The sequence below is a fragment of the Xenopus laevis genome, chromosome 5L (assembly GCF_017654675.1).
Source record: "Xenopus laevis strain J_2021 chromosome 5L, Xenopus_laevis_v10.1, whole genome shotgun sequence".
Lineage (NCBI taxonomy): Eukaryota > Metazoa > Chordata > Amphibia > Anura > Pipidae > Xenopus > Xenopus laevis.
The window spans coordinates 42,199,808-42,218,839 of NC_054379.1; positions in this window are offsets into that span (position 1 = coordinate 42,199,808).

A 19,032-nucleotide genomic window follows, 5' to 3' on the forward strand; every position below is an offset into this window, starting at 1 on the left:
CTAATTTGCTACAGAGCTCTACGGTATTCAGTTCATATTTACATAAACAAATAACGTACAAATGTACATCAAAATTTGACCAATAAAGCAAATCCATAACATACATTTTCAGTAAATTAGATTAACTGTTGAGAACAACAATAAAAGGGTAAATTACATACACAGTGTAGTGAGCAAAGTGCAATTCTGAACAAATCGCCATGTTTTTTGCCCATAATACAGCCGAGTTTTCTCTTGCCAGGGGCAACGTATGTGAGGCACTTGTGGGCAAAGCATTAAAATGAATGCAATGGTGCTTGCCTTTGGGTTCAGGTACAGGCCTTCACCTGTAATGTCCTTATAAATGTTTTTGGATTTTTAAACACTTTTTGGTTATTATTTTTTTGTAAAAAAAAACTCACAATTCCTATTGTTGTCTCATATACATGCACCCATTGACTAGGGTGTCCTGTGAGTACATTCTCTCCCGTTTTTTTCATTAAACCTGTTATTGGACTTTGGTATGTGCTTATATTGGCATTTTGCACCATTCTCTTTATTTGTGGTAGTTCCTTTGCGTCATAATGTGCAACTGTGCTCAGTTCGGATTAGGAGGCAGGAAAGACTGAGCGACATCAAGCGCAACAAACTGTTTGCGCACTTTGACGTAAGTATCTTTAATGAATGGGGTTTTATGCACATGTCTGCGTACACAATTGTGCTTGTGGATTTAAATGACCCCCAAAGACTTTTATATAAACAGTGGAGTTATATGAAGACAGTAAAGAACATCTCTATATCAGAGAAATAGAAATGATGGGGAGTGGAGGTAAAGGTGTAGGATATAGAAATTAAGCCATGGAATGAGCCAATAGGATCAAGTGAAGGTGAAGGAGAACTGTGCCTGACTGACTTTGGTTAGTTATCTGTAAGTCAATTAATAACAATAAAGATCACATTCTGCTTATGTATACTGTATATCCTACCTTTCCCATTTATTTCTTCTTATATACCAAATCTCTACTAGATTCCACTCATTCTTTCATCTTAATCCCCATTAGCTTGGCCCCTTAGGCAGCTGTTGAGAATCGATTCTTCTTTTGTGACTGGAGAATGTTATGTTCATGAACATCCCAATTAAATAAACAATCCGATCTACGAGAAAAAAAAAACCCAGACTTACTAAACATTCCAAACATATTTTCTTTGGCAAATCATAAGGTCTGTAGCAAACATGGCATTCAGTCATTGTTGTCTGAGTTATCTCTTTGTGTACTGTCTAAGGAATTTCAGCTCTATATACACAGAAAAGCAGAGGTATTGTCTTACCTCAAATTCATGGCATAGGTTTTAGCACATTCCATGGCTTGTATTTGTTACTCCTTAAGGCCACAATCCCAATTTATGAGGCTCTTAAACACAAATGTATGTTAATTGCTTGACTAGAGGAGCAATAGTATTTTGGTTTAATGGATTGCATGAGCTGGTAATGGCTTGTTTACCTTACCAACAGTCAAAGCAAATACTGTTTTACAAGCCAGAAATGAAGAATGCAATGAAGCTGAAGCTTTTTTTTCACCTGGACATCCAGGAATTGAAGACATTTTAACAAGAACCAACAGACTGTAAGTGAAATTCTACAAAGCTAAACGGTAAATCAAAGTTTCCTGCTCATTTCATTTTAAGTATTTTTTATAATTAAAGTTTATTTTTTAGTTTCGTTTTAGTAAAGTTGAAATCACCAAATGTGTGGCAAACCAAAATTGATACCAAAAACATTCTTGTTTGCATACAAACTAGTATTCATTTTTCCCTGAATGGGCTAAATTACATGGGGCGTAATGTGCTACCTATTAAAAATAAGAGGGTCTTAAGAGACGCAAAGGAGATCAGCAACCATTTAAATTAAATTCTAGGGGACTTCTAATTTAATTTTATCTTGTTTTGTGTAGTTTTTTTGCAATTGCATTTTTTTTGCATCTATAAAATGTGCTTTTTGAGCTGAGCACTGACGATATCTGTGACAGATTTGACAGTTTGGCCATTTGCCTGATAACTAGATTACAGGGGGGGCTGGGCAGCAAAGTTGACTGCGTGCCATAAACTCATAATAATAAAGTAATGGCCACCAGATTTTCCATTTTGGTCATTATCTGAGATCTGAGCCTTGCGCTTCTGCTGATACTTGTAGTTTCTTTCACCACAGACTAAACTAACAGATAACACACGAGAGGTAATACATGGCATTACCACCTTTTTACTATTTAGATCAATTGGACAAACAGCCTGATTTATTGGAACAGCAGCAAGAGAAGAAGAGATGAGATGCATCTGCAAATGCACCAAACACTGGCCAACATTGGAAGTGCATTGGAGGACTAGATTTTCAACCATTGTCCAGGAACTCACTGCTATCCATAGCTGATGGCTATTGGTCAGGAACATTAGCAGAAATAATATTCAGAGTGGTCATTAATTTGGATCTTCAGACTTTAAATTTACTATAAAATCATGTAAACATTAAATACACCCAATAGGCTGGCTTTGCTTCCAATAAGGATTAATTATATCTTAGTTTGGATCAAGTACAAGCTACTGTTTTATTTTTCAAAGAAATTTGTTAAATTTGGACTATTTGGATAAAATGGAGTCTATAGAAGACAACCATGCTATAATTCGGAGGTTTCAGGATAATGGGTTTCTGGATAATGGTGAATAGTATACATCTGGCTTCAAATCTTCCCGTCACAGTTCTAGTAGCCCATAGAAAGTTTCCTGCAAAACAGCTGGGTCACCCTGTGATGTATATTTTCCCTTTTATTTTCTAGATGCTTCACATTAGAGATTTTTAATGCTTATTTTAAATACACTAAATATTTACCATGTATTCTACCATCACACACACATATACGTACACTTTCATACTGAACCTTATAAACAAGATCTCACAGCAGCCAGAGAGTGTCTGGCCTCCTGTCATGGTCACTCAGCTTTATTATGATATTAGACACGGTTATGGTGCCTACAGGAGCATTTTGCATTTTAGCTAATGAACTTCCACTTAGCATAATAGACTTGGGATAGGGGCTGTAGAGATACTGACTGGAACACTGTATTGTATTGCACAAAACGCACCCTGAATAAACACACAGATGTCTCCTTTTAATGAATGGAAACTGCCTGACTTCCCCAAAGGGGGACATGGCTGAATATAGAAGTGAAGCACAGTGTGATGAAAATGCATACATACATTATTAGGCACAGACATTTTTGGACTTGTTAAAACTGGTTACAAATAAATGTTATTCTTTGTTCCAGTAATAAAAGTTTTTCCCTTTCATTTTATATATGTGGCCCTATTCTGCTACATGCGGAAAAACTGATTTTCCTCCTTGTGGTGCTACAGGAGTCTTGTGTCTCCGCTACATAATATCTCAGATGGTTCTCTGAGCTGTTGGGTTGAATCCCCACTTATGTGGCAGTTTCTTCAGAGTCCTGAGAAGAACTCACTTCGGCATATCTGTGCCTCCCAACTGTCCCGTTTTCAGCGGGACAGTCCCACTTTTGACAGCTCAACCTGCAGTCCTGAGTTTGTACTGAAAAGTCCTGACTTTCTCTGCACTGAACAGCCAGAAAAAGAAACAAAGTGTCTAACTTGATTGCAATAATTAAGTAATTGTAACAATTTAGACAAGGAGGTCCCTTGGAAAAAGTGCTTACCTTTCCTGTGCTGGGCAACGGCTGCATCTCTAGTGCAGAGAGCGCAATTGCTATCAAGTCTATCTAAGTTGCCTGATTAACCGGCCAGATTCATTGCCCCCCACTTCAGGAACGAGTATACGGACGCACGCACATTCTGTGCGGGCATACGGGGGGGGTACATACACACACACATGTGATGCAGGCACGCTGGGGGACAATAGTATCCGGTGAGTGGGCATCTCAGATGCAAGAAAATAACATTCTTAAAGGGGTTGTTCACCTTTAGGTTAGCTTTTAGTATGTTATAGAAATGTTTTGTTTTTTGCTACATTTAATTACTCATCTTTCTATTCAGGCCCTCTCCTATTCATATGCCAGCCTCTTATTCAAATCAATGCTTGGTTGCTAGGGTAAAATAGAGAGCTGCTGAATAACAATCTAAATAACTACAAAACCACAAATAATAAAAAATGAAAACCAATTGCAAATCGTCTCAGCATATCACTCTCTACATTATACTTAAAGTTAACATCCTGTTTAACCCATAGGACCAGATCTATCTAATCAATTGTGAATGTTTCAGAAATTTCCCTAATGGAACAAAGAGTAAACTTTTACATCACTAGGGGTGGGAAAGAAAGGTGCCCTGTCAGGGGCCAAGTCTCTGTGGAAGTCCCGCATTGCTGCAAAAGGGGTGGGGCTTTCCAAAACATGGGCACGGTTTAGGGCATGATGAGCATATAAGGGGACCATGATTTCTGTAACTCAGCAATAAATGTAAATAGATCTTTTGTGGATGATTCAGTGTTTGGCCAAAATCCAAAAATATCGCTACTGAACTATAGCAAGACTGATGTTAAATATCTATAGAAATGCCTCTGCCCTTTCTAAATTCTGCTTTGTGGAGGGCTGACCCAGTTATGAAAAATGAAACTATTACTTGCCCTCCACCAAGCAATGTGCAAACAGTACAGAAAGTTCATGGTGCACAAGCAGTATAGTGCTCCATCTATGTTAAGTATAACAAAATGAGATCTTTACTAGCCATGTTCCCAGACAGTATTTACAGCTCATTAGTGGTTGTACCTTTTGGCAAAAAGCATTCGAACATAAATGTTATAATAACTACGAAAGTCATTGCCAGAACAAGACGGCTCAATGATTGCTTCCATTCGCTGAAGATATAACCATGGACGATTTGGAAATGTGTACCTGCTGGAATAATACTGTGCTATGAACTGGCGTCGAAGGTATAATGCTTTAACAATGTTGTAATGTATTATTTCCTTCTGGAAACGATTAAGTCCCTGTCTGAGTCATAAAGAAAAGGAAACAACAGAGGAGAAGGCTGCTGGGCATTAGTTAGCACATTAGAGCCAATGTTAAATATGCCCCTGGCACTCATTTCTGCCTTTTTTTTAAGTTAGAGAACAAAGTGTTTAACACTTAAAGAAAAAAAATCATATAAACAACTACAAACCAATAAACATTTTATAAAACATGCAGTAAATAATGGTGCCATAAAGCTATTAGCTTATACATTTCACAGGTAATGTATTAACCTGTGATATAAAGATGTGTGCTGTATAAAGTAACATGGTATGTTAGGTTGAAAAAAGACACACGTCCATCAAGGTTAGCCTTTTAAGTAAATATATAACCTACTACTAGTTGATCAAGGAGGCAAAAAACCCAGTTTGAAAAATTCCTTCCTGACTCCATGATGATAATTGGACCAGTCCCTGGATCAACTATGAGCTATCTCCCATAACCCTGTATTCCCTCACTTGCTAAAAAGCCCTCCCACGCCTTCTTAAAGCTATCTAATGTATCAGCCTGTACTACTGATACAGGAAGAGAATTCCACATCTTCACAACTCTCACTGTAAAAAATCCCTTTTGAATATTTAGATATAACCTCCTTTCTTCTAATCGGAATGGGTGCCCATGTGTCAGCTGGAAGGACCTACTGGTAAATAAAGCATTATAGAGATTATTATATGATCCCCTTATATATTTATACATAGTTATCATATCACCCCTTAAATGCCTTTTCTCTACCCCAACTTGGCCAATCTATCTTCATAACTGAGACTTTCCATACTTTTTATCAGCTTAGTTGCCCTTCGCTGTACCCTCCCTAATTCAATAATCTCTCGTTTGAGCACAGGCGACCAAAACTGTATAGCATATTCTATATGGGGCCTTACCAGGACTTTGTACTGTGGAAGAATGAACCACTCCTCCTGCAAATCTATGCCCCTTTTAATACAACTCAAGACCTTATTTTCCCTTGAAGCTTCTGACTGGCATTGTTTGCTACAGCCGAGTTTATCATCTACTCTCCAATCTAACTGCAAGGTACTTTTCCATTATGGATTTGCCTAGTGCAATCCCATTAAGGGTATAAGTGGCTTGGATATTTTTACATCCCAGGTGCATGACTTTACATTTATCAACATTGAATCTCATCAACCCAACAGGGATGGATGGTTCCAGAACATAGGCCATTTTGGCATCTGCAAAACTTTACTCCCAGCATCCATCCTTGAGCTGGCAGAAATATTTCTCCAAGGAACCATTCTTTTCTATAGGAATTTACTACCTGTATTGTTTGCCAAGTCAAGAAAATATTATACTATATAAGCAAATACTATACTTAGTTTAGGACATGGTATGTGGGCCTAAACTGGCAATTTTGGATTCTGGCAAAAGCCGGAGGGGCTGCTTTAAGATGCCTTACATAGTCACTATTTATTGGGCTGGTGGGGGGCCGTTTGTGCCTCTCAGTACCTGATATGCCAGGTCCTAATTTGAATCCCAGTCCTGACCTGATGATATGCCTAAAATAACAAGGCCTAGCCAAGTTCCAGTCAGCTAAAGATAATTAGTGATTTTCAAAATACAGAAAATACTATTTGTTTCCATAGGTCTGGCCCTTTAAATGCATTTCAAATAATGACACACTGTTACCGGTAATATAAAAGATTCAGAAAGGAGAGAGGCCATGCTGAAGGTTTGTGGCATTCTTAGCTGTGCATTGTGCTACCCTGTATATACCCCCCATGATGTCCAACACTGGCAGTATGATATCTGTAGGAATATCACACTAATGCTAACAGCCTCCTTTTTTACATTCCTCTTCCTCGTCTTCTCATCCTTTTTTGGAAATGTCTAATAAAAAATTCTTTACCTCCACTGACTAGAAAAAGTGGCTGTCATACAATGATTTGTAAGTAAAATTCCTGTTCTCCACGGTTAATTGTTGGGTTTTGCAAACACTGTCCTTATAGGGCAATAAAAGTAATGTACAGTGTGCTAAGCCATTAGCAAGGAGCCAGCAGAGGTGCTTCTCCTTCCCTTCACCTGATTGTTGAATTTTAGTTCAGTTTATTAACAATGCAATGTCAGAGTGTATAATAAAATTATCACCTGTCACGGCTTGGCTTATCCAGAACAGCCAGCCCTTCTCTCACATATTATAAACAGACAAGGAAGGCAAATGGTTTAGGGAATAAAAAAATAACAGAGCATGTGTTCATTTTCCCACTTCAGAAATATTAAGCTCATGTTGCAATTCCTATACAGGTTTGGGATCTGTTATCCAAAAAACTGTTATTCAGAAAGCTCTGAATTATCGAAAGGCCGTCTCCCATAGATTACATTTTATACAAATCTACTTTTTTTAAATGATTCCTTTTTATCTGTAATAATTAAACAGTACCTTTTACTTGATCCAAACTAAGTAATAATTAATCCTCATTGGACACAAAACCAGCCTATTGGGTTTTTTTAATGTTTTCATGATTTTCTAGCAGGCTTAATGTACAGGTATGGGACCTGTAATCCAGAATGCTCAGGACCTGGGCTTTTCCGGATAAAGGATCTTTCTGCAATTTGGATCACCATAACTTTACTAAATACTCATTAAAATGTTAAAAAAAACCCAATAAGATTGTTTTGGCTTCAATACAAATAAATTAAATCCTAGTGAAGATCACGCACAGGGTACTGTTTTATTAGTACAGAGAAAATAGGAATATTTTTTAGAAACTATATTTATTTGTTTAAAATGGAGTCTATGGAATATGGCCTTTCCATAATTTGGAGCTTTCTGGATAACAGGTCCCATATCTGTAGTACTCATTATCTTATCAAATAATCCTCTTTCTGGTGCACGTAATACAGGTATGGGACCTGTTATGCAGAATGCTCAGAACCTGTGGCTTTTCAGAAAAGGGATCACTCCGTAATTTGGATCGCCATACTAAAAACATTTAGGGGCCGATTCAATAACTTCGAGTGAAGGATTCGAAGTAAAAAAACTTCGAATTTCGAAGTGTTTTTTGGGCTACTTCGACCATCGAATGGGCTACTACGACCTTCGAATTGAACTATTCGAACTAAAAATCGTTCAACCATTCGACCATTCGATAGTCGAAGTACTGTCTCTTTAAGAAAAAACTTCGACCCCCTAGTTCGCCATCTAAAAGCTACCGAACTCAATGTTAGCCTATGGGGAAGGTCCCCATAGGCTTGGCTAAGTTTTTTTGATCGAAGGATATTCCTTCGATCGTTGGATTAAAATCCTTTGAATCGTTCGATTCGAAGGATTTTATCGTTCGATCGAAGGAATATTCGCAGTATTTGCGCTAAAATGACTTGGGGCAGCTGGGAAATTGACAATATGTCTAGCCCCATGTCAGATTTCAAAATTGAATATAAAAAAATCTGTTTGCTCTTTTGAGAAATGGATTTCAGTGCAGAATTCTGCTGGAGCAGCACTATTAACTGATTCATTTTGAATTTTTTTTTTCCCATGACAGTATCCCTTTAATTAAAGCAGCAATGCTCTGAATTGTGTTTGTGAATCAAGATAGCTGAAATTGCACTTGTGTTTTGACATAAATTGGGTGCAAGTTGCATCTGGCATTTTTAAAGAATAGGTTGTGTCACTTCTGGAGCCTGCATTTAAAATGGTATTTGCATCTGATTCACTGAGCCCCAGTCTGGTGTGCCTCTTATGGTATCCCACTTTGGGAAAAAATGGCAATACCACCAGGTTCAGGGTGGTGGTGTCAAGGATTAGGTAGGGGGAGCTGTGGAGACTGAAGGGAAAGGGCGAGTCCTTGAGGCAGGAGCTGTATGTGCCTAGGGAACACTTGAAGGGAAAGCAGGAACAGGTTGATGAGGGCGAAGGGTCAGTCTGGATCAGGTGCAGAACAGGACAGAGAGGGCGAAGATCAGGACTAGACTGGAAGAAGAGGGCGACGACTCAACAGGAACAGACTGGACGGGGCAGGAGTGGAACCAGAACAGACTGGAAGGGACAGGACAGTGCGGGTGTAGATCAGATCAAACTGGGGATAGAGTGCAGAGGGAAACTGGAGCGGATAGCAAGACAGGACTGGATAGCAAGACAAGAGCAGAAGGAGATTAGAATGGATAGCAAGAGAGGACTGGAGCAGGATAGCAAGAGAGGAGTACAAGGTACAAGGCAGGGTCGGAAAGCAAGAATCAGGAATAGGCGAGACAAGGTCAGTACAAGGTGAAGTCAGGGCAAGGTACAAGGTGGAACAGGAAGCAGAAGTCAGGAAAAAGCAAGGCAGGATCGGATCATGGTCAAGGCTGGGAAGGTACAAGATAAGGTAAAGCAAGACAAGGACAGGCAGACAAGACAAGGCAAGGCAAGGCAAGGCGGAATAATAAGGGAAAAGGGGCAAGAGCTAGAACTACCTAGTTAGGGGCGCTGCCACAGTACTAGGAAAACCATGCAATGCTCTGGCAAGGAGTGGTCTAAGTGCTGCCCTTAAATAGGGAAGAGTCAGCCCTGATTGGCTGATTAAACTAGGCAGCAGCTGGGTTGGGGCTGTAGATGCCAAACAGGCTGCAGCTGAGCTGGGGCTGGAGAGGCCAATCAGGCGGCAGCTGGGCTGGGACTGCAGAGGCCAGGTTACACATAGCGAGCAACCCTACAGGCTGCTCACCTGGCCAAATGGTTAAAGTATCGAGCCAGAAACCCAAAGGTCCCCGGCTCGAATCCCAGCAATACCTGACAGGTGGTAGCTCCAGAGTTCCCCAGTGGCAATAGGTGCAGTTGTGTACCATTTTTCAGAAGAGGCAGCAGGAAGGATACACGTGGAACCATGAACATGAATTTATTCTGCATTTCATCCATTTTAGAGCACATCCACTTGCATAAGAAAATGACCCCTACAATTTCACTAGGGCTCCATAAAACTTTTGCACATAACTGCTTAGAACCCAGTCACTAAAAGTGGACCAGCAGTCCACATCAAATACAAAGTTACAAATCAAACATGCTCAAGCAGTCAAAGAATGAAGCTACCAGCACTCTCTATGCCTAAGGCATAGAGGAGGGGCAGGCAATATTTGATTGACAGCTGAGATTTTTAAATTTGTTTACAACAGCTATGAACACTTTAATAAAAAAAAAGAATTTGGTCTGCTATTTAGTTTAGACTTAGCGACATCACTGTTAGTATAAGAGATGTACTCATTACTGTCTATGTTTGTGAGATGACTGTGACGATGTTAACGGATATGTTGTAATGCACGATTTCCTCAATAAAAAATATTGAAAAAAAAAAAAGAATATGGATTTCATGTTTAATTTGAAAAGGACTTTTATTATACAGCTTTTTATGTCTGGGTGACAGGTCTAATGGGTCACAAAAGATGTGAAACATTAAACACAAGGGACTAGTTCCCTATTTATATTTGGGAAGTGCTGTATCCCCAGAGGATCATTCACCAGGCTTATTCATCCGAGAGGCCCAGGTATGCCTGAATACTTTGTGATCAGTAACGTAACTAGAGGGGGGCGGGCCTTGGTGCGTGACCCATTTTAGTGGCACGCGGGCTGCCACTACAGTATTTTACGGTAAAAATATACATAGCTATTTTTTTAATGTAATCTATGTGCTGGATTAATGTTGGGCAGGCTTCCATTTTTAAGTCTTTAGTCAATTGAACCATTATAAGCAAAATCTTTATAGCTGCCTGTTAATGAATAATGATATTAAAATCTAATGTACTGTATTTTAATAGAAAAGCATTTTCAATTTAGTATCTCAGTATATTTTAGGCATAATTTGATGTCTTTTATGCATGTTTATTTTATGGTGGCAGGTATTTATAAATTGAGGGTATTTTCTGCATGAACAGTATTACATACATTACTGGAAGCAGCTGAACAGTTCCGGAGCTAAATGTGAGTCAGCTCAAACCCATAGGAACGTGTCTTCAGCACAACAACTTAATAAGTGCCAGTAAGCCTACAGGGGAGATAGAGAAGAATTACTGCAGGAATTCTACATTGGAAAGTGTTATGTTTTGGTAGTCGAGGATGAGTCAAGTCAAGTCAAGTGGATTTTATTGTCATTTCAGCCATATACAGTAAATAAAGTACATAGTAGAAACAAAATGACGTTCCTCCAGAACCCCCCAGTGCTATACAACAACTCTAGTACACGTCATGCTGGGCAGAGTGGACATTTCAGTTCCTTATGAATATATTCAGTTCAGTCCTTGGGAGTTGAGACACCTGATGGCTTGTGGAAATAGACTGTTTCGCATTCTGGAAGTCAGCGCTCGAATACTGCGGTATCTTTTACAGGATGGCAAGAGGGTAAAGAGATCATGTGCAGGGTGGGTGCTATCCCTGACAATGCTGGTAGCCTTCTGAAGACAGCGGGTGTGGTAAATATCCATAATGGCAGGAAGCGAGACCCCAATGATCTTTTCTGCTGTCCTCACCACCCGCTACCAGGTAGTGATGCAGCTGCATAAAATGCTTTCAATAGACCCTCTGTAGAAGATAGAGTGAATGGGTGGTGGAAGGTGGGCTTTTTTCAGCTTTCGCAGAAAGTAGAGACGCTGCTGTGCTTTCTTCACTATAGAGCTGGTGTTAAGGGACCAGAAGAGCTTCTCTGCCAGATGTACCCCAAGGAATTTGGTGCTCTTGACAATTTCCACCGGAGATCCGTCAATGTACAGTGGAGAATGATCCCCACGTGTTCTCCTGAAGTCAACAATTATTTCCTTTGTTTTGTTTGGATTCATAAACAGATTACTGACTTTGCACCAGTCCGTTAGCCATTTCACCTCTTGTCTATATGCTGACTTGTTGTTCTTGCTGATGAGTAGAGTATAACAGTGCTTTATTAGCAGGCTCATGCAGCCATTACACAACAGGAAGCAACTCTAACACCACAAGCTGTATAGTAAGTATGCACAGTATAAGTCTTGAGCACAGTGACATCTACAGGCCATTTGTATAAACACCACAGAAAGTATAAGGCCATTGTTCTGCTGATGGCAGGTTGATATCAGTCAAAGCTTACTCATACTGCCAGCCAACTCATGGGAATTTTTGTTGAGCATTGATCCAGACCATTTAAAAGGACACAAGTGACAATGGATGACAACATTTAGGAATAACACAGATACCAAATGCCCAAAATTTTAGAAAGGGAAAAGAAATGAGAAACCCGTTATATTTATTTACCAATCAACTTGTCTGTGACCCCTGTGGACTTTAGTTCTAAGTCCACAGAGTTCAGCCTCTTATAGAAGCCTTGTATGTTACTTCCAACCAAGCTCTTGTATGCCCAACATACTTTTCTAGTTAGTTAAAGAGATTCACCAGAACATGTCTCCCCTGATGTTGTTCATGAATGTTTGTTGGCAACGAAAAGTCTAATTGGCAGCAGATATATAGTTTTTGTGCTATTTTGCGCTGTATGAAATGCCCTATTCTCCATGATTTATATAGCCCCCATCCCCTTTATTTATCATCTCTTCTCCTCTGTGACTTAGACATAGTATGGGGTAATTGATGCACATTTAAAACAAAAACCGGAAAGGCCACACCATTTTTGTGTTTTGTGTCAAAAACTCCATTAGTCAGTTCTTTTGGCTCAACTCAGTTGAGACTATGGACACAGGTAACTAAGGTAACCCTAAAATTAACAACAAGTTCAGACTGCCAGTAAACCCAAGGTATCCTTGCATCCATGATCAAAGCAGACAGAGTGGATATAGTGGCACTTGCTGGAAGTTGCTAATGAGCATGAATTCAAGAATGTTTGTAATTAGCATCATTGCATACTCCGTTTGAGTATATTTTAGTCATTTGTAGTTGATATTGTAGTTTGCAGTTGAGCCCTTATCTCTTTTAGAACATAAGACTGCTGGCTGTAGGATATAGCACACCCTCCCTATGCCATACATTCAATTAAATATTAATGCATAATTCTGTATATACATAATACACACATACATAATAATATGTACATGATGTCACATTAGTTGCTGTTTAAGTAAATTTAGTACATATATGATACTGTGTTCAGTAATGTAATGTATCCTTAAATATAGTTAAACACAGTGCTATTCTGTGTGTTGGCAAGCCTTATATTATAACAATTGCAAATAGGTTTAAACTGGCGGCATTGGTATGCGTTGTTCTTCAATACATTGTTTATCTCCATCTAATTTGAAAAGAAAGTTGTAGCCAATGGCAATTTTAAACAGAAAGTCAGGAAAAGACATTTTATTATAAATTTAAATGAATTGTCTAGAACTCCCTATGGGATTGCTGCTTAGTTCTGAAGTGTTTGATTCTGTTCCAGCGCTGCAGGCTATATCTCGGCTTTTCTATTGGAGTTTAAATACTTAACTTCGGAAAGAATGGGCCGATTGTTACAGCCTTGGTGCTTGGGAGAATAAATTTGTATTTCAGGTGAAAAAGAAAAAAAGTGCAAAGATTAATGGAAATTTACAGAAATGTTATGCTTTCCAGAACCATTTCAGCAGGCATTAAGACCGTCTTTGTGCACAAAACAGGGCTTTCACTATTGGGTTGAGAGAAATTATACTCAGTGGAAAAAGTCTGCAAAAAAAAAGGTAACTTTGGTTTTTGGCAAGGAAAAACATCCACTAACTTAATACAGTTCTGCAGTGTTCTCAGGCATCATTTGATACAGTTTGGGTTGTCTTGTTCTGAACTGTTGGTATCATCATATACTTCTTAATATTGTGTCTTCTTGAGCTTATAATATATTAATAATATTATTTTGATTATTAATGTGTATCCAGGTATGGGACCCGCTATCCGGGAACCCGTTATAAAGAAAGCTCTGAATTACAGAAAGTCTCCCATAGACTCCATTTTTTCCAAATAATCCAAAAATGTCTCTGTAATAATAGAACAGTACCTTGTACTTGATCCAAACTAAGATATAATGAATGTTTATTGGAGGCAAAATCAGCCTATTGAGTTTATTTAATGTTTAAATGATTTTCTAGTAGTCTTAGGGTATGAAGATCCAAATTACAGAAAGATATGTTATCTAGAAAGCCCCAGGTCCCGAGCATTCTAGATGACAGATCCCATACCTGTATATATGGCACTTTCAGGTCTTCATATGAAAGTGAAAAATAGGTGCATTTATTTGTGAAGTCCCTAGGTTTATCCCCATTTTTGCCACTTCTGTAGCATCTTTGACTGACTTAACAAATCCATGATGTCCAATGGAACCCAGAAGCTGAAAAAGTATTTCAGATACATCAGATATTGAAATTCACAAATCAATCCTAATGTTAAGAAAGAATATTTGGTACAAACAGATGCATCTGATGCTGGGTTAAAGGAGAAGGAAAGTAAGCTTTATCAGAAAGGTCTATATAAATATACCAGAAAAACCTCAAAGTAACACTGATCTGAGTCCTCTGTCAAAAATAACACAACATTTCTTTCATTTTATTGTGCACACATGGGCTTATGTATCAGACTTGCTTTTTTCAGGTTAAACCTCAAGGGCAGGGCTTGAGCATGCTCAGTTTGCTCCCCCCTCCCTGTTGTAATCTGAGCCCACAGCTATGAGCAAGTGATGTCAGTCCAAGCTAATATGGCAGCTGCTATTCTAAACAAACAGAGAGAGCTTTTAGAGCCGTTTACTCAGGTATGGTAAAGCATTCTACAGAATAAATATAGGGTTCTAGCTTGCACCATTGTGGCTGATCTATTGGCAATAAACCGTCTCTGTAGCTTTCCTTATTATTTAAAGGCTGTGTTGTCACAGGTAAGAGCAATGGTGAGGGCCACCCAGTTGTATTTTTGATCAGAAAACTTGCCAGCATTGTAGAGAGACGAGTTTCTCATTAAATCTCTATAATATGATCTGTTAGGTTGCCACTTTAAACTGCTTATAAGCTAAGCAGACCCCACTCATTTGGATGAGCCAAGCTACAGAAAATAATGCAGTAAACAAGTGGCTCTTCCATTTTCAGTTAATATAGGGCAGGAAAATGGCAACACGATTTTGATGCGATAATGACAGTACTTTTTCTTGAGATGGGGCAGATGTATAAATCTACAATATCTTTGGGCAAAGAAACTTTACCAGTGTCAGAATGTTCAGGTCAGGTCCATGCCAGCTTCAGGCTGGTAAACTGACAGTATTCACTGATATACAGCAGCAACCTATCCAGAATGCTCGGGACCTGGGGTTTTCCGGATAAGTGATCTTTAGGTAATTTGGATCACCATACCTTGTCTGCTAAAAAGTCATTTGAACATTAAATAATCCCAATAGAATTGTTCTGCCTTCAGTAAGGATAAATTATATCTTAGTTGGGATCAAGTACAATGTACTGTTTTATTACTACAGAGAAAATGAATTCATTTTAAAAAATATGAATTATTTTATAAAAATGGAGATGGTCTTCCCATAATTAAGTGCTTTCTGCATAATGGGTTTCTGAATAACAGATCCCATGCCTGTTTTGTATTTACTCAAGTCGATTTTGTCACACTAAACTAGGGATGCACCGAATCCAGGATTCGGTTCGGGATTCGGCCTTTTCCAGCAGGATTTGGCCGAATCCTACTGCCGGGCCGAACCAAATCCGTATCCTGATTTGCATATGCAAATTAGGGGTGGGAAAGGAAATCACGTGACTTTGTCACAAAACATGAAGTAAAGAATGTTTTCCCCTTCCCACCCCTAATTTGCATATCCAAATTAGGATTCGGATCGGTATTCGGCCGAATCCTTTGTGAAGGATTCAGCAGAATCCAAAGTAGTGGATTCGGTGCATCCCTACACTAAACGTAGTATTATGTTTTTATGCTTGATGTATTAACATTTTTTTTTACAATCAAATTTGCACTTACTGTACATAAATATGCCACAATATATGACCCCCTTGACCCTTTACAATGTGTTCTGTATCTTTAAGCAGAATTTATTTATAAAGCTTAAATACAAATGAGGCACACATAATGAGTAAGCCTTCCATATATATATAACACTATTTAAAAATTCATATGGTTTTGACCTTTTTCTAAATCTTCCAGAATAGATGTTAAGAATATCTAGTCACATTGTGATATTTGATAGCATGAAAGACATCTTGTAATATTATTTCCAGCATGTAATCAGAATTCGTGTAGACAGTCTATATAAATAGGGGAAAAAATGAACTACTAGTAATCCTCCCTGAGAAAACGCCAAAATATGTAGCATCAAGGCATCGCTTAAATGATAAATCAACATTTCTACTTCATACTGCTTTATAGCATTAGAAAAGTCTTTTTTTTTTTTTTTTTTTGCAGTGAGACAATTAAGTTTCATATCACTATGCTTGCAGGCCAGATTCTATAAAAATGATGATGTCACTTTAAGAGTTGCATCTGGCCTCCAGTTGGACAGCTATGTTAAAGGGAATTTTGCTACTTCAGCACATGAAATGTGTTCTTTGTAGTTAGGGGAGCCTTATGGGATTTAGACTTTTATAGGACCACTAAAGCACAAAAATAAAAATTTCCATTCATTCGGCAACTCAAAAGGATGTAGATGTAAATCTGGAATATTGGGACAAGAGATGTCTCATTATAGCATTAATGGATAGAGATGTATGGATAATATGTTATGCTACTGATTAATGGTACAATTAGATTACAGTTTTGTATGTTCTCTCTAGCTAGTTATTCCTTCGTTCCATATGTTGACAATATTCTTTTTTCTGGCAATTAAAAATGAATAAAAATTTTCAATTTCCAAAAAAAAAGGATGTAGATGTGTGTCCTTAGGTGGAACATAGACCCAGACTGGCAACCTGTCGATATGAGGGTCTGCTGTATTACGCCATAGAGATGGTCATTATTTATTAGCATTTCTTGCAATCCTTACATTTATAATGAAGTACAACTGCACCTGGCAGTCATAAATAAGTAATATATAGTTGTGATTTCTTATTTTTTAATAAATGTGGTTTTGTATAAAGTAGGGATGCACCAAATCCACTATTTTGGATTCTGCCGAACCCCCGAATCCTTTATGAAAGATTCGGCCGAATACCGAACCGAACTGTAATTTGCATATGCAAATTAGGGGCGGAAGGGGAAACATTTTTTTACTTCCTTGTTTTCTGACAAAAAAATAACGTGATCTCCCTCCCCCTAATTTGCATATGCAAATTAGGGTTCGGATTGGGTTCAGCCGGGCAGAAAGATTTGCCAAATCCGAATCCTGCTGAAAAAGGCCGAATCCTGGATTCAGTGCATCCTTAGTATAAAGGATTTCAAATTATTCAGTTGTCAAATTATAAGAATGTTGCAATTAGTTGGATTTAGAGTACATTTCTGTGGCTGCAGAGTAACTACAAAAACATTAAACTCAACTGCCCATCACTGATAAAAGAGCACAACATAAATCCACGTAGAACTTATAGAGAATGGTTTAATGAAGGATAAAATAACCTGAGCCGGAATACTCTTTCCAAGCTTGAAATCATCACACGTTGTAAGCATTTTTTCGACATTAACAAATCGCTTTTGTACACACACACAGCACCACTAAAAACATATACATTATCAAAGAGCAGTGTTAATGCCTGACTGTTATGGAGCCAGATGAGTGGGGATTTCTGCACAGCCCATTACACATGGGAACAGACTGTGGCAGAAGGTGTTTGGGCATAACAACATGTTGAGAAAATCCTTAAAAAAACAATACTGTCCTTCACAGACATGTTATTTTTCATAAGCATAGTAAGTGATACTTTTCAAAGTTTGTATTTTCCTTATAAATATCCTTATAAACTGTGCTTAGTGATGTCATCGGTTATAATTGGAGCTTAGTGGTCACATGACTCACTGAAACTTGTGCACTATAATAAAGTACCCCCCGTTTCAAAATATGAGGATATTAGAAGTCACCTCAGAGTTCCATGCTTGACCTGTATAAAAACACGGCCTTCATGGAACTCTGCAGTAATTTATAATATCCTTATATTTTACAAGAGGGGTTACTGTATTCACTATATGTTTATCAGGGGAAACATTAAAATGGCATTACAAGTGGTTTGTGGAGGGCCATATGAGGTGCAAACCTCAGGATCTACAGTAAAACGTTGATGCATTTCGTGTTTTAAACAGCTAAAACATAATGGAGAAACACATATTTTCAGAAAAGCAGGCCAAATGTTTAGTGTAAAATGCAGGAAAATATATATCTGCAAAAAAACATTATAAATTTGTAGAACCGAGACAACATGGTTTAAAGTGAGAGAAAACGTAAAATGCTGAAATGTTAAATTCGAGACATCGCTTCATGGGGTCAATATAGCTAATAATGTATTTGCAATAAAGTGATTTTTTTTAAAGGACATATAAACCCCCTCCCCCACTAAAATTTCAGTGAACAGCCTCTATGAAATCTTTAGATACCTGCCATTCTGGTTGTTAAAAGATTAACAGTAAGGCTGCAGCATCACCTTAATCACATAGAATCCCTTCTCCTCCTCGAACCTGCTCTGCCCCCTCTCTCAGGAATTTACATTGGCTGTTGGCTAATGAGCATGCTCAGTTCTTCTCAGCTCAGCTTACTAAACACACCCTCCAGTCTAATAACCAATTAAGAGATAGCACTTCTGATTCCCATAGAAACTCTAGCTGTTTGATCCTTTTTTTTCTCCTAACCCCCTCTCCTGAGCTCAGCCATTGCAGTGCTCAACCCAAGCAGAACATTTTATCAAAGTATGTTGTGTAAACCTGCATTCTGCATTGCATGCACTTTACAGCATTCATGTCCTGTTTGCAGATGTCAATGTTACTAATGATGTGTCACAGGAAAAATGGCTGCCAGGTGAAAGCTGCTATTTGTTTTAGGAAAATGTGATGGCACTGGCAAATGGAGGGGTAGTAAAATGTAGGCTTTACATGTCCTTTAATGTTTCTAGTGGTCTAAAGGCATGGTGTTCACATTACAGAAAACTTCAGCTCCCAAGTATTTAGGATACTAGACCCCACACCTGCACTTA